A 12,980-nucleotide genomic window follows, 5' to 3' on the forward strand; every position below is an offset into this window, starting at 1 on the left:
GTAGGTAGAGCCTTCTTACTACCGCAAGGCTGTGCTATGTGCGCCACCAATTTTGTAGCGCCATTGCTACCAATGTTAAACGGGTGGGGTCGAATCTTAAAAATTTAATTGAACCACCGCTGCTAACAATTATGTAGCGGGCGGCAGTCTCTGGTAGGCAAGAATACACAAGGGTCTCAGTGAACACACTGTTATTTTATTAAACACTGAACTGAACAGAAATATAACAACAGTGTAACTGCCAACAAAAGATTCGTGAGTAGCAGCTTTTATACACAGGCAGACTCCATTATGCTAATATACGGGGATACGCTAACGTACAGAGATACGCTAACGTACGAGGATAAGCTAAAAATAGAGAGGTTCTGCATAACGAATTTCGTCTCTACTACTGTACTGATGACGAAAAAGGTGACGAAATTTGAGACGCGAAAATTCAAACGCCGGTAGGTTCTGCAGGACGAGACTCTGCTGCGCAATTTTCGCTGCTTTTTCAATGCTGCCTTTCTACAGGGGTTTTTCTGACTTGTGTTTCCGGAGCGAAAACACTTGTGTGCGTCGTGAAGTGATGTCCGTGGCGTGGATGTAGGAGATGTCGGTGGATATAGCAGATGATTTCGAGGAGTTGTTGTGTTCTTTTCTACTACTGGATTACGTTGACGGAGACCTCGAGCAGGATGAACTGGCGCTTGCACGACGGGAGTCTGCAGCGGATCCACACCATCATCTTCCATCACCATACGCCACCGTGCCGTCCAAGAGCTTCCATCGTAAGCTGAAGCTACCACACTGAACGACGTGCCACGGAGATAGAAACTAAAATCGACTCAGATCAAAGCAAGACTGTGCGTAGAAAGGGTATCCGGAGTGAAGCAAAAGGGCAACGAAAAATGTGTTCGCTGAACATTCGAGTATCGCGCCCACTTCGACGAATATTCGTCCGCAGCCAAGTCGGTTCTTCTTGTTGAAGCCTGAATGCGCTGAAGCTGCACGGGCAATCTTCGCCGACACCGATATCGTCATCAAGACGGACGGCAACCTACACCTTGGAGCCGCCCTACACCAACGTTTTCCGGCACAAGTGGTCATTCATCGCCCGCATAATGCCAGGCGTTGCCTCGCACCTCGAGCAGCTGGAGTCCACCATCTCCGAGTCGTTTATTCCCGCTCTTCTTGGTCGTCCCCAGCCCGGAGAGGCGGAACGCCAAGTTCTCGCGCTCCCAAGCCGCTACGGAGGCATGGGGATTGACTCCCCAGCATCCCTTGTGAACCAGTTTCCTTCCTCCCTTCCCATCACCGAGAGCTTAGTTCAGCGCATTTTGAGCCAGGATACACCGCCACAGGAGGAGGCGGACAACACCAGGGCAGCCAAAGCTAAAGCCAGGGCAGACGCCAGAAAGACGGGGCAGCGTCATGCCAAGGAGGTGTACGATGGCGTGGATGGAGACCTGCAGAGGTCCATGGATCTTGCCGCCGAAAAGGGTGCGTCGAACTGGCTCACCTGTCGACCAGTCAAGCATCATGGGTTCTCGCTACACAAGGGCGCGTTTCGAGATGCTGTCTGCCTCCGCTACGGGTGAACTCTGTCCCACCTCCCCCAGAGTTTTTTATGTTATTTTATTTTTTACAAAATAGCCACAAACCATCATGGTGCAAACGCTGGCAAAAACGCACAGGGATACACATAGGGATGGCAGCCGAAGCAGTGGAGGCGGGGCAAGAGCAGCTCAACCGACCAAGCTGCAAGGGTCTCGGTTTCCGGCAGCACTGCTCATGCGCGCCAAACAGAAAAAAATACGAAGTGAGAAAAAATGAGCTGTGCCTGTGGAGCTGCCTTCACTGTCCCGCAAGCCTTGTCTTGCCCAGTACGTGGCTATCAGTCTCTGCGGCACAACGAGCTGCGGGACTTGACCGCTACCATGATCACATCAGCAGCTCATGATATCAGCATTGAGCCACGCCTCCAGCCGTTATCTGGTGAGAATTTTCATCACCGGACTGCTATCCGTGAGGATGGTGCCAGGCTGGATGTTGCTGCCAACGGGGTATGGGGTGGCCGGTTTGAGCGAGCTTTCTTTGATATTCGGGTGTTCAACCCTCATGCTCGTTCGAACTCGGTCCACTCCATCCCCGCCGCATACGCAAAGCATGAGCGTGAGAGGGGCGGCATTATGAGGAGCGTGTTCACGAGGTGGAGCATGCCACCTTCGTTCCCCTCGTATTCAGTGCCACCGGAGGCCAAGGCAAGGCGGCAACTGCCCTTTACAAGCTGCTCGGACTGATCATCAGCGACAAAAAGAATGAGCCTTACTCCACCACAATGGCATGGATCAGATGCAGGTTGGGGTGGTTGCTGAGTGCAATTTGCGTTTCTGAACTGTGGCATGTGCGTAGCACTCAAACAAACATGTGCGCACCGCACTGCACTGACTGTCTTTAATGCTTTGTAATTGTTCTTATCACTTTAGCTCCTCATTGTGTGTGTGTGTGTGTGTGTGTGTGTGTGTGTGTGTGTGTGTGTGTGTGTGTGTGTGTGTGTGTGTGTGTGTGTTTTACCAGGCGTGGGCCATCCCCTGATGTCATAGGTGCCAACTGTACTGCTGCAAGTACAGCACAAAGAAAAAAAATATGTACCGGTATATACTCAATCTGCGGACAGCATGCTGTTTCGTTCTTTGTGAACTCATCAGCGCAGCACAGAGGAAATGAGGCCAAACCTGATAGCAATGAAAATAAAAAATTCCAATCACGCCCGAACGTACAATGTACCTTGCCAGAGTGCTCAAACTGACAAGTCAGTGAGCTATGCGTAATGCAAACAGCAAAGGCACTACCCCACATGAAAGTGCTTACTACTACAAGAGCAGGAGCAAAAATACTCAATCTGCGGAATATAATAATAATATTATACATGTACCGGTATATATATATATTTTTTCGCTCCTGCTCTTGTAGTAGTTGAGCACTCTCATGTGGGGTAGTGCCTTTGCTGTTTGCGTTATGAAGAGCTCACTGACTTGTCAGTTTGAGCACTCTGGCAAGGTACGTTCGGGCCTGATTGGAAATTATTATTTTCATAGCTATCAGGTTCGGCCTCATTTCCTCTGTGCTGCGCTGATGAGTTCACAAAGAACGAAACAGCATGCTGTCCACAGATTGGGTATATATGCTATACGCTATGAAAGTCACCAGCGTGCCAACGCTACACGTGCACATACACACACGCACAAAATTTGACACCATCCCATTCTTTCAGGTCTTATCACCCGTTCGCTTCATTTTCTCCGCTATTCTTCACTCTGTGGCTGTTAGCATAATATTCGGCAGCCCTCGGTGCCTGGTTGATAATGATGTAAAGTTAACTGATTACAAACATATACTATACCAGTACAGTCTTCTCATGATAGACACCTGTCAGGGCCGGATCCAAGGCTGTACCCGGAGGGGTGCCGAAAATACAATGGCAAAATTTCTTTTAACAGGTTGATCAAAGTTACACCTTCACAGACCATTGTGGTAAAACCTGAGGGGCGTGGGGCCATCTATTGCACCCCTCCCCCCCCCCCCCCCCCCCTGGATCCGGCACTGCCCGTTGACCCGCTCACATCGTCGGTATTTCTATAATGCCCTGTGAGTCCGGCGCCCGCTCCGTGCCGGTCCTGTGCCGAACGATACTGAACAGGCGACGGGCACCCTCGTCTCGCCGGTGGCAAAATTATAGAAGAAACGCTTTCTCTGAATGGTTGTACGAGAATAGGATTGTTGCTATGACGCCGATGGGAAACAGCAGTACCAATACGCCGATGGCGATCAGGAGCGGGATGTAACCGTCGACGACGATCTCGCCCGCCGCCTGTACTCGCATCCTGCCGTCGTCGTCGTCGCCTCTGCTGCTGTCTAATTGGCTGGCCGTGGACAAGCCCGTCGTTGTCGTGACGATGATCCGAGCGGTGCTGCTGACCAAATTCTCTGCAAGAACACACGCACAGGACGTCACATCAGAACACAATGGAGACGCGTGTGTTACAATACTGGCAATTTCGCAAATCAGACCCGCTTGAAAATCGTACCACTATGCTGTGTTCGACAAGTGGTTGGAATGCTGAGCTAAATACGCTGGGATCAGGAATGCACTGTTTTGTTTTTACAATATGGCCACCAACCATCGTGGTGCAAATGCCGCGGCTGAAAAGCACATGGAGGCACATAGCGATGGCAGCCGAAACAGTAGAGGCAGGTAGGCCCCAGCGGCAGATGCTAGCTAAATGTTGCCAAGATGCTTTTTGGGATGCTAGCTGACAACTCAGAAAGATGCTAGTTTGGATGCTAGACAACACGAATTATGCTACCGATTAATGGTAATGGTGAAACATTTGGGTGAAACATTTGGGTTGAAAACGGTGCTCCGTGCTATTTATGAATTCTCACAAAGCAGGTATGTAAAAAGAGTTTTAAAGGTGCGATGTTGGCATCATGTTGCTATGGAAATATTTGCAATACAAAAGAGCAAATACCAAGAAGTACCAATGGCAATGTGGGTCTTGGTCACAACTAGGTAATGCAAACAAATTGAATGTAGTGCATGCAATTATCAATGTGGTAGTACCGTAATACTAGTTTCATAGTGTAATCTAGACCGAATTCCACATCCAGAATGCCAAAATTGGCAAAAATGTATCGGATGCCGGTAAAAACTGCTGTTTATGCTAGCATCGTGTGGAGTCACAAAAAAGCCCTTTTATGCTACTTTGGGTGCTAGCATTGGCCGCTGGGGCCTAGAGGCAGGGCAAGAGCAGCTAAACCCACCGTATCAACACTCCCCGTGCGCACCGAACCAAAAAATACTAAGTGAAAACTAAATGAACAGGAGCATTGCAGAGAAAAACTAGAGTTTGATCCAGGGCATCTGTACTTGTATTGCACTTTCGGTCGGATTTCACCGATCACAACTGTACGTGTACAAACTTTGTCATTGCACAAAGAGCCCCAAACACAGGCGGGCGCCCCAAACACAGGCGTGCCCCCCCCCCCCCCCCCAGTGTCTGTTAAAGGATGTTGCTGGTACAGCTATGCTCGGTGAAATCCGACCCCGAGAGTACCTTCAACTTGCACGGCCCTTGATACCCTGGAAGTGGTACGAATGCAGCTGAACGTACACATACCCAAGTATAGTGATGTAATCGGAGCTGATCCAGGGCATCTGTACTTGTATTGCACTTTCGGTCGGATTTCACCGATCACAACTGTACGTGTACAAACTTTGTCATTGCACAAAGAGCGTATTGCCTCACCTTTAGGCCTGGGCGGATAATGCTAGCATTATAAGTAGCATTAATAGTGTGCGATTTGCAACGAGCATTATGCTAGCATTATAACACTACATTTCCACAAAAGTGGCATTATACTCAAATATGAAAGTGTTGGCCACTACAAGTCAAATGTGGGGTGGGAGCAGCTGATGTTTGTACAGTCAGATAGCATTAGTGCATTGGCTATGGCGGGAGGGCAGCCAAACTAAGCCATTTTCCATGCATACTATTGCGGTTTTGCTGGCATTATGGAGCAATAGCAGCATAAAATCAGCATTATGATCATGATTTTCTACCCTTTTCCATGCCATCTACGTAGAACTACGAAACGTGCACAATACTGCCCAAACCAAGCAATGTTTTCCATACTTACTACTGGTGAATTGCTGGCATTACAGAGGAACAGCAGCTTTCGTTGTGAACCCTCTGAGATTCTCTTAATTGTCAGGAACGAACGACCACACGCCACGAGGACAACTATTTTATTCTCAACAGTATATTGACTTCGATCGACTAATCAATGGATAACTAACACTAAAACCACCAGGTAGTTATAGCGTGAAAATGACAGGGTGTATGAGAAAAGCATACACATACAACATACAACACCAGCGCACACAGCCCTCTCCTATGTTCACTGCTTGTCTGCTAAACTCTGAGACAAACTTGAGTCAACCAGCAATAGGTGCCTAAGGCGAGTATTTGGCCATGATCCGTATACTTCTATCGATTTCATTCTCACCAAATACTACCTGTATACTTTCTCTCGCCGTGTAAACTTGAAGCTGTTTGTATTTGTTTTTAGGTGTCTATCCCGTTTAACGATATTTACCCCCGCTCTGCATCATGCCGCACAAATGCTGCTACCCGCGGTCAAGCTTCAGCTTCCCAGTAAAAAGGCAACGCCTGTTGGGAGTTCCCTAGTAAAATAACGAGAGAGCCTTGAAGCTCAGGGCCCTACTATACTAGTACGGTATGCTTTTTTGCCTTGATGACTTAGACAAAAAAAAGAATAGGGATGTTATAAATTCTTATAAATTTCTACTTTTTGTTTTTAGACATACCGGTAACCTGGGATTCGAACCCGCACTATCGCCCTGCATGCATTCCCCAATACACTTCGCATACATACTAATTCTTCCAAGTTGCTTCACGTTATGATCTTGTATTTGAAAGCCCTATCTGAATATGCATTGTGGCCAGCCGTCTTTTGATTGTACGGTACGGTACGGGACAGTTACGGGACAGGTACGGGACAGGTACGGTCGAGGGTAATACGACACCATCTACTGCCTTGATGACGGCAAAAAAAGAATAGGGATGTTATAAATTTTTCAATTCTTCTATTTTTTCACGCATTACCGGGGATTCGAACCCGCACTATCGCCCTACATGCATTCCCCCATACACTTCGCATTCATACTCATTCTTCCAAGTTGCTTCACGTTATGATCTTGCGTTTGAAAGCCCTATTTGAATAGTGCGGCCAGCTGTATGTGGCCAGCTGTGTTTGATGGTACGGTACGATACGGGACAGATACGGGATAGCGCCAGGCGTGACACAAACAGACAAACACACAAACACCAAACGAGAGAGCTTGGAAGCTCAGGGCCCTACGCTATGCTTTTTTGCCTTGATGACCTAGACAAAAAAAGCATAGGGATGTTATAAATTCTTTAAAAAAATCCTTTTTTTAGACATAACCTGGGATTCGAACCCGCACTATCGCGCGCCCTGCATGCATTCCCGATACACTTCGCATTCATACCCATTCTTCCAAGTTGTTTCACATTGTGATCTTGCATTTGAAAGCCCTATTTGAATATGTATTGTGGCCAGCCGTCTTTGATGGCACGGTACGGTAGGGGATAGGTACGGGACAGGTACGATCGAGGGTAATACGACACTCCCGTACCGTACCGTACCATCAAACACAGCTGGCCACAAACAGTGTTTCTGTAGCCGTGGCTGTTTCTACGCTGGAAAGAATCACTGGCCATGGCTAATGCAAAACAAAGGCAGTTCCTATGCTGCTTGATTTTTTTGGGAAAACTTTGTTGAAGCGGTACGATGTGGCCACGAAGAACAAATTTAATAATAAACACAGCTCGCATCTTCCCTGAACCTGTTAGACAGGAACAGAGTCGACGCATCTGTCAACAGTGTCAAGCCAAGTTACCGTATATTCTCCATTATAAGCACAGGTCTCCATTACTAGCACAGTCTCTAATACTAGCACACTGTGAGCACCTTTCGAAACATTATAAGCACAGTCTCTATTATTAGCACGGTCCTGGTGGGAATCAATGCTGTATGCATGATATCTAGCATGTATTTCTTCTTGCTCTGTATAGATGTATTGGTTGAAAAAATATAAGCACGGTCTCCAATATAAGCGCGGTCTCCAATATAAGCACGGGGTAGAGGGGTGTTGAAAAAATAGAAGCACGGCGCTTATAATAGAGAATATACGGTAGTCAATCTCCTGCAGCTTGGAGAGCGCTCTCCACGGAGAGATCCGCTGCCTTCAGGTCGTGCCGAATCGTATTTATCCACCGCAATGGCGGACGGCCACGGTTTTTTTTATGTCGTTTGTGTTGATTGATAGCTCCAGTGCTTGGAACGAGGCGGATTCCGGACCCTTCCGCACCACATGGCCAAACCACTGCAGCCTGCGTCGCCGGCATGTGGCACTAACTGGAGATTGTTTTGCTTCTGTGTTTAAGTTGTTATTGGTGATGCGTTGCGGGTAGCCAAACTGCAGCAGTACGCGTAGCTTCCTCCGTTGCCATTTTGTCCAGTTTGTCGTGATCAAGGCCAAAGCGTAGAAGAAAAAAACTTAAACAGCAGTGAGCATGTTGTCTGAAACAATCCACTGAGAAGGTTGATTTGCAACGTCAAGTCTCCGGACGAAGCCGGACGGGTTCAGATGCACGATTTTCGGAACTGGTCCTAGACTCCTAGCCAGCTTCATGCATGACACTGTTGTCGACCGGCAATTATCCTTGTAATGCCAATTTTGCATGCGAAAATGGCGTTATAATGCTAGCATTATGCCACGTGGAAAAGGGACTATAATGCCAGCCATAATGCTAGCATTACCCGCCCATGCCTAGATACAGTTCCTTTTCACTGTGCTACCCGAAAGAGCGATACGCAATCGCAGCAGCCATTCGTTTTCGTCGAACTCGTTCTTGACACAAATATCCTCGAACAGGTCGAGATCACGCTCCAGTGGCTGCCTTCCGTCGTATGTAGGGACTTGCACTAAAGGCCTACGCCCACCGCTGTGACTGGGAGCCTCCGCTGTACCTGCCACCAACCTCACACGCGCCGCGTCACCCATCACCCTCATACACCCCGGCGATGCGCTCGTTCATCTTCTTGAGCTTTTCGTTAAACTCTGTGCGGCGCGCACCCTCTTGCCGTCTGGCACTGCGCTCTTCAAACTCAACAACAACAACAACACCCATCACCCTCATACACCCCGGCGATGCGCCAACAACAACAACAACAACAACAACAACAACAACAACAACAACAACAACAACAACAACAACAACAACAACAACAACAACAACAACAACAACAACAACAACAACAACAACAACAACAACAACAACAACAACAACAACAACAACAACAACAACAACAACAACAACAACAACAACAACAACAACAACAACAACAACAACAACAACAACAACAACAACAACAACAACAACAACAACAACAACAACAACAACAACAACAACAACAACAACAACAACAACAACAACAACAACAACAACAACAACAACAACAACAACAACAACAACAACAACAACAACAACAACAACAACAACAACAACAACAACAACAACAACAACAACAACAACAACAACAACAACAACAACAACAACAACAACAACAACAACAACAACAACAACAACAACAACAACAACAACAACAACAACAACAACAACAACAACAACAACAACAACAACAACAACAACAACAACAACAACAACAACAACAACAACAACAACAACAACAACAACAACAACAACAACAACAACAACAACAACAACAACAACAACAACAACAACACTGAGCCAAATAAGGGGTCGTCCAGAATTATCGAACTATTTTTCACGAAACGAAATAATTGCGTTATGGGGTGGGAGGGGGTTGACCAATTTCGTTTCAGAAAACTTCGATACATGTACATGGCCATAGGAGCAGTGACACACTTGCGACTTTTGTTGTACTAGTATACTATATTAACTCGTATCCATAAAGTCCTTTTCCTTTCTACATTTTATTTATGGCTCAGCATCCGAGTTTCAAATAATATACATGTACATGCTCAATCTGCGGGCAGCATGCTGTTTCGTTCTTTGTGAACTCATCAGCGCAGCACAGAGGAAATGAGGCCGAACCTGATAGCAATGAAAATAAAAATTTCCAATCAGGCCCGAACGTACCTTGCTAAAGTGCTCAAACTGACAAGTCCGAACCTGATAGCATATATAGTATCCAGTTACAGTGATGGAGAGTTACTCTTAACTCGTATCCATAATTATGTCCTTTTCCTTTCTACATGTATACTATGTCAACAAGGCCACCCAGAATTAATTCGTTGTTTCGGGTCACTTCACTCATCCGTACCAGGGTCGGTCGGTCGGGTTTATTTTTTATTTTATTTTATTTTTTATTTTGGTTACTGCGGTGTGCATACATGATTATGCATATCCAATGGCTTTTGTCCATCAAGCCAGTCGATCAAATCTGACTGTACATTGTTGTAGACGATCCAGCACGCGCAGTCATTGTCCCGTTACTACTGGCATTAGATCCAGGTCCCCTCCAGGACCAGATCTTTGCCTCGCTGGCAAACGAGTCTGACGAGCAGCTCTCACCAAAACCTTTGTCAATGAGCGATGCAGTAGCGGAGCTGAAGCTGTTTCAGGACCGATTGCGAATCGGAGATAATAAAAGACAACCTCGTCACCAAGCGCTGCATCGTGTCATTTGGTTGCTTCTGAGCATGAGGTCGATGTCTAGACTGCTATTAATGACTGCAGCCCGCTACAATAGTATAGGATCGCGTGTGTGTAGTCGACACTAATCGTACATTTGCATGCACCAAATTCACCAAATTCGTTTGGTGAAAAAAAAAGTTCTATATTAACGGACGGTAGGCATATGCGGATAATGCCGGCAGAAAAATTGGCAGACTTCGGTAGGTTTTCTGGTAAGTTTCATGCATGTTTGGTATGTGGATAAAGAAATGGAGCAGAATTCGAGGAATTGCCCGCCATAAGGTTTGTATGGTTCTGCCAATTTCACTGCTTCTCGAGTATTATCCGCACACCCCTAACGGACGGCCACTAACATCGTGAGTAGGCAGCCTACCCATTAATTTCATAATTATGGCATTCAATTGACCGTAACTTGGTGATTCTCAATGGATTTGAGTGAAATTTTGACCACACACTCCTGCCACTATGCTGGCCCTCAGGACATGAGTTACAAGTTCTTGCGCCTCACTGACAGGCTTTCCAGGCCGGAAAAACTCAAATTTCCGGCATAGTGCCACGGTGTGCGAGCCACCCAGGAGCCAAACAAATGCATTTACATTTTTTCACATTTTCATGCCCATTATGTCCGTGCGCGGGATCCAAACCTAAAACAAGTCCAGAAGCAGCCATGGGTGGTGGGGTAGGGCCCCTCAACGTGGCCCTGGAATCTGTCACAACGGCAGGAGTGGGCATTCTGTCACAGAACTCTCACAGACCCAAGTCAATTTTTGATTTTTTTAGGTTTAGCACGTGCTACGAGGTCGTACCTTTGATACAACATCCAGTGCTGGGACGTCCACAGCAAGCCATTTCCACAGCGCTGCACACCAAATCCAGGAGACCCTCACAAATCGGCAAAGACTGCCACTCACGTTCCATTACTGCCTAGTACTGAATCCTACCTGGCTTCTTGACACGACTCAAACTTGCCAAAGTTACTAAATCAACGTCAACTACAATAATCAAGCAACATATCTGCAACGTCACGAGGGTGCTGGCAAAAGTCCTGCAGCCCAATACGTGGCTCAAAAACGTGATTTTTTGGACTTGGAGCAAAATTCTGCACACTTTCGCGTGTTTCCATGATACGACAAGTTGCGCACGGTCTGCTCACATTCAAGTACAGTGCTGCCAACAAAATGACAGCGTGCAACAAAAAAATCTTTCCTTGCAAGGGCACATTTTAGGCCATAACTCTTGAACGGCTGGTCAGATCGGGACACAATTTTGAGAGAATTTGCAGCTATTCATGCTCTTTCAACTGACGTTGCACACAATATGAATTTACAAATTCGATTTTTCAGCGAATTTTTGGGTAGTCTGCCACCTTAAAATCCACTCAGCCGGTATTCGTTGTGAAGCGGCTTCTTGCCGAGTTGTAACTACATACTCCGTACGCTAATATACGGGGTTACGCTAACGTAAAGGGATACGCTAACGTACGGGGATAAGCTAAAAATATACGCTATAGGCTATACGCTATGAAAGTCACCAGCGTGCCAACGCTACACGTGCATATAAACACACGCACAAAAATTGACGCCATCTCATTCTTTCAGGTCTTATCACCCGTTCGCTTCGTTTTCTCCCCTATTCTTCACTCTGGGCGAATGCAGCAACTAATACTTGCACCTGCGGCTCCGTTCGCGCACCTTGCAATGCAAGGTACTTCGAAGTAAGTGATGGACATTGTACATGTACAGTATGTATGCAGCGGTGACTAGAACTTAGCGGGTGTTCATCACACTTGACTTTTAGAGTTTCGTTTTCTGAAGAGGTGGCTTATTCACTACGAGTTACGGAATCACCCCCCCCCCCCCTCCCTCCGGTACAACTGATACAGCAACGCTGTGCAACTGTTAAACCCGTGCACGCACCGTGGCACACTCGCACCCCCCCCCCCCTCACACACATACACATTCGCAGATGACCTTCACCTATGACGCCCATCACTAGGGGCGATGATAGCGATGGCGGAAGACATAGGAACTTGTGCTGGAGTTGCACCATTCAACAGCTTGCAAGGCTGAGGAATTCACTGCCACAATTCAGCGTGGTCTGCGCCACAAAGCTATTGAAGTAACTCAGGTTGACTTGTGGTGCAGTTCGAAAAGTCGGCGGGCGCCTAGCGTGCGTGTCGGTGCAGATACTGCAGTAGGCCTTGACGGATTATGCTAATATTTTCGTGAAATTATGCTTTTCGCATTGCTGAAAAATGGCAGAATTATGCTATTTTTATGCTAAAAGTTTTCATAATATGCCGCATAATGCTCACATATGCTGCTAATGTATATGATGGTTCTGTGCAAAATAACAGGGGATTTTTGTAGAGGGCGTTGTACTGTAGTAGCAAAAGTTCAACAGGGTCAACGCACCGTCCGACCTACAAGTAGCTACGACCCTCACTGATTGTAGTGGACTGGTCATGTTATCAAGGGAGTCGTAAACCTACGACTTCCTGGTGCATCTACTTGTACTTGCACTTGTAAAACATGTACAACTGTATAGAATTTGATGCGAACAGGCGGATTATTCTACTTTATGCGATTCGTACATGTACATGTATGTTGTATGCAATTTGCCTCGAATTATGCGATTACTCGATTT

This window comes from Sycon ciliatum, chromosome 13 (genome assembly GCF_964019385.1).
Source record: "Sycon ciliatum chromosome 13, ocSycCili1.1, whole genome shotgun sequence".
NCBI classification, from domain to species: Eukaryota; Metazoa; Porifera; class Calcarea; order Leucosolenida; family Sycettidae; genus Sycon; species Sycon ciliatum.